Source organism: Dreissena polymorpha, chromosome 12 (genome assembly GCF_020536995.1).
Source record: "Dreissena polymorpha isolate Duluth1 chromosome 12, UMN_Dpol_1.0, whole genome shotgun sequence".
NCBI lineage: Eukaryota > Metazoa > Mollusca > Bivalvia > Myida > Dreissenidae > Dreissena > Dreissena polymorpha.
This window is the reverse complement of record NC_068366.1, coordinates 10,028,937-10,033,345: the sequence shown is the minus strand read 5'-3', so window position 1 is coordinate 10,033,345 and position 4,409 is coordinate 10,028,937. Positions and strand designations below refer to the sequence as shown.

Sequence of the window (4,409 nt, the reverse complement as noted above, 5' to 3'; positions counted from 1 at the left end):
ATTGTGCAATTTTCTTTCTGACTCCATGTAACCAGGTAGAATTTCCAACAATTCTATCAGAGTAGTAGATTATTTACCTTTGGCCACTTTGACCAAATGTCATAGTTGACTGACTTTAAATCAACTCAGTCAGGTGACCACTGTGACCAATTAAAACTGTTGAGTGATTTTGAAACCTGTTCAGCCAGATTATTGTTCCCTCTCTTTTGCATTGTGTTCTGGTCAGTCAAAGTGTCAGCAGTCAGTTTTTGATTGAGCTGCAGATTTTTATATCTTCATTTGTGTTACTTATTACCAGGTTAGTACTAAGTTGTATTAAACATGCAATACATTTTTGTACATTTTTGTATTTGTTATATACTTTTGAATTGATTGCAAATGGGTAATGCTCTGCTTGTAATTACTTTGTATTGAGGTTTTGTGTATAAACCTGTATTTGGGAGAGTACTGTGCTTTTCCATTGTTTAAGTCCTATATGCAGTAATCACGCTCTTTCTATTATGCACCATAAATCTAATGTTGCAGTTTTAACCATCACGAGTCAGTGAGACAAGAGAGAGGCGGACAGACAGTTGTAAAAGCCCAAACCACATTTGGTATGTTGATATGTATTGTATGTGTGTGTGTGGGTGTGAAAGAGAAGAAAACATAACTTTTGTATGTAATTTATATCTGTGATGTTAACTGTTTTCTTAACATTGTTTTTATCATATGTATTGCATAGAGAATATTTATACATGTGTAAAGTATTAATTTTATTCGGCCACTAGAACACATCCTGTTAATAATTTTATGTGTTAACATGATTTACTTTCAGGTTATTCTATATGTTTCCTATATGATATTTATGTGTATGTTATTGTGTAATTTCAGGGTTTTAAAAGTCTTAATCCAATCTACAGGGAATTGTGTAACCCTACAGTTCTTCATCATGAACATTTTCGTAGTAACACTATTATTAAATTGAATACAATATTATTGAAAGAAACTGTTTTGAAGTTTTAGATACTGACCATAATGAAATTAGATATTGAACCCAACCAGAAAAACACTATATTACATCCAAATAAATGTATAACAAACTTTTTTGTTGAAGACACGTGTGTTAACGCTTCAAGATTAATAAAGTACTTAAAAACGAGACTTGTGAACACACTTAAACAATGAATTTAACATGGTACATATTGAAAGTATCTATTACATGAATTGTTTTTACTTGTTAAACAAATAACTGACAACATGATAAAACAACTACAATCGCTTCATTATTGGATGCGATATAGATTCGAAATGAGCGTCTGTCCGTCTGTCCGTCGATCATTATATTAGTTTTCCTACACATTCAATGTAAAACATTCCAATTTCCATACATAGTTACCTATGATGTAAACTTATGCATGTGATATTCTTTACCGATCAATTTGTGATTAGTTGGAGATTTCTCAATGTCATCACATCCCAAAGAAGAGAACATTAATTTGTAGTGTAAAAATATGTTTGAACTGCACCGCTGTGGGAGATGTTGTGTAATCGCCTAGATGATTTAGAATATTTTCGAAGACATCGGCGTTTGCACGTAATGCTTGAGATAGTTCTGTGTGAATGCCAAAGAAACACGGTGGGATCTTCTAGAAAACCACGAACGCATCACGAGAAACGCTGAAGTCGTGGGATTCTTATTGGTCATTTGCACTGAGGTCATGGGGTAAAGGAGTCTGTAACCAGGCACGGCTCTGCTTCATTGCACTTGGTTGTGATATGAATGCATCCAAATGGTGATATGCCTATTATAGATGCGGTTTGTCGATAGTGAGGGAGATATACGATTGTTTTCCTTATATTGCCTCTCAACTACTGGGTCGCCTATTTATTACGACAGAATGCTTGACTACACAATCGAGGATCTTGATCGGGGTTTACTGGCTTAAGTATGTGCACTTTTGTATGCAAAACCACAATGCGTTCCGTAAGAATGTCTTTAAATCTGTTTGACGTTGTAATGACGTTGTACGAACGTGATGAAGGTGCAGGAACACCAACATTTGTAAAAATTTGACACTTTGACATTACTTCACTGCAATCACATGGCATTCTTACACATTTTTAGAACCCACTCGAACAATTGTCGAATTGCATATTCACAATCAGCGACCTTTGAATATTTGAGTATTTCAGCAGTATATAATATAATGTTGCTACAAAATTGTGGAAAATGATTTATGTGTAGTACTGAATAAAGATAATGCATACAATTTTAATTGTGTAAACCCCAACAGGCATGACTGATAACTACCTCTCCTTGATTATTAGGTGCAAGTTCACTTTTCAGGTATACTGGATTATGAAAGACTAATAAGCATCAACTTGACAACTCATCTCCCCCATGATATGTGTGGCTCATTCTCAGGACAATCCACAGTCAGTGAGAAAACTACAGCGTAAAAAGACCACTGGATTGCGACAATTCCGACTGACCACGCAAATGTTATAATTTAATATTAAGAAGACTTCAGTTATATATACATTTATATCAATTATTACATTAACGAACAAAGTTAATAATACAAAAGTTGATTTTCCCAATTTTGACTGTTACAATTTGTTACTGTTATGAGCTTCTCAGTCTACCTTGTCTGAAACTAAAAGTGCTAAATGATGTAAGAGAAACATTCATATTTTTATTACTTGTTGTACAAGTATATACACATTTATTGTAATCTTCATATCAATGGTCAATCAATTTAGGTTTAACTAATATATCTATGCTTTGCTTTGAGGTTTTCCATTGGATCCAAATTAATATAACATTAGCTTAATAACTATTACAGCAGTATCCCTTGCTTTTCAGCAAGTACTTTAGAAATCAGGGATTATTGTTTTATTGAGTTAGCCTAAATCTTTATATAATTAATGATAAAACAGTAATTTACATGTGTATAATTCATTTGAAGATGCATCAAGATTATAAAGATAAATGTATAAATAAAGAATCAATAACAATAATAAACTGTGCAATGTTTTAGGTATTATGTGAAAGGATATGAAGTACTTTTGTGTTTTTGAACAATGATCTCTGTGAATTTGAATTAATATATCAAACTTTGAATGGACATCTTTTGGTGATATCCTCGAACTGTTAATTTCATATTCAGAATGTATCTTTTAGTACAGAGAGCACTTTTCCATAACTGTTTTATTTAAAGCAATTGCAATATTGTCATTTTGACTGCATTTATAAACTGTGTTCATGCAAGCATGGACACGTTGAATGCTCATATTCTGAGTATTTGAAAAATCTAATTAAACATTTAGTTCTGGTGTAAAATCAGTGTTTATATACAAGTGTCTATAACACTCATAAATTAAAACAGAATATTATACATTATTGAAAATATTATTCCAAGATTGATGTCTTATTCCGACTTTTCATATTGTAGTTAATTGAACATTGTATTGAACTGTATTGGAAGCTATATTTTTGAAGTAACAGCACTACATCATGCATTATTTCTACCACAAGTAGACCACAAAGTGCCTACTGCTCTTAAATAGGAACTGGTATGCATATAACACGGTTTTTTGTTACTACACTTAAAGTAATAAAATACTAAAGTGATACAGAAATGATCTTGTCAACACTATTTTTAACAATAATACCCTTTTATATAAATTTTCTTTTGAAATATGACGCTTATGACATTTGCACTTCCAATATGAGATATAATTTGTGCGGATATGTTTATTTCAATGCACTATATTATTTGTATGAAACATGTGCTTGCTTTACAAAATATCTGCCACTACTGATTTGTTGTATGAAAAATACCCGTACAATTCCATTGAAAGATCAAGAGATGAAAAGCAATATGCTGCACCCTGCTCCTTGTATGTGACTTGGTGGTAATTATTACCAAATTTTGTATGGCGATAGGCAAATTTTCAGATTTGCATAATAAGTCTAAACTATGATCCCAGAGTTTCCCCTAACTGCTATTTAATTGAATTCCCGGTCTGAATTGCTCTTTGGCAAATCTTAGTTGTTTACAGTATTAAATGTATATAGATTTTTTTCAATTTGTAGTTATTAAAATGTCATTATTTAGCGGACAATATCTCTCTCCAAAACTTAACATGATTGTTTCATGAATTCAGATACAAGATCAGTGCATCCTAACATAAACTGCCAAAAAATATGTCATACAAAAGATCGCTATATAATGTGCCTTGAATCTGAGATGATATAGTAATGTATTGGAAATTTCTCATAAATAGTGTGACCGATAGTTGTATAACACACAACCGGTAATGCGATATTGCTAAACTGTTTTGTGGAATGCATTCCCTTAAATATCGTTCACATGCAATGAGAAATTGGAAATTTGAGAAATATTGAGAAATACTAAACCGTT

At 32.1% G+C, this 4,409-nt stretch overlaps 1 long non-coding RNA gene across 1 annotated transcript; it reads left to right on the top strand.

The window, feature by feature from the left end:
* Positions 1 to 221: 221 nt before the first annotated feature.
* On the top strand, positions 222 to 3,978 carry LOC127852307 (uncharacterized). The gene is made up of 3 exons (XR_008036186.1): positions 222 to 298; positions 526 to 596; positions 874 to 3,978. It is a non-coding gene; the product is annotated as an uncharacterized LOC127852307 (long non-coding RNA).
* Positions 3,979 to 4,409: the final 431 nt, after the last annotated feature.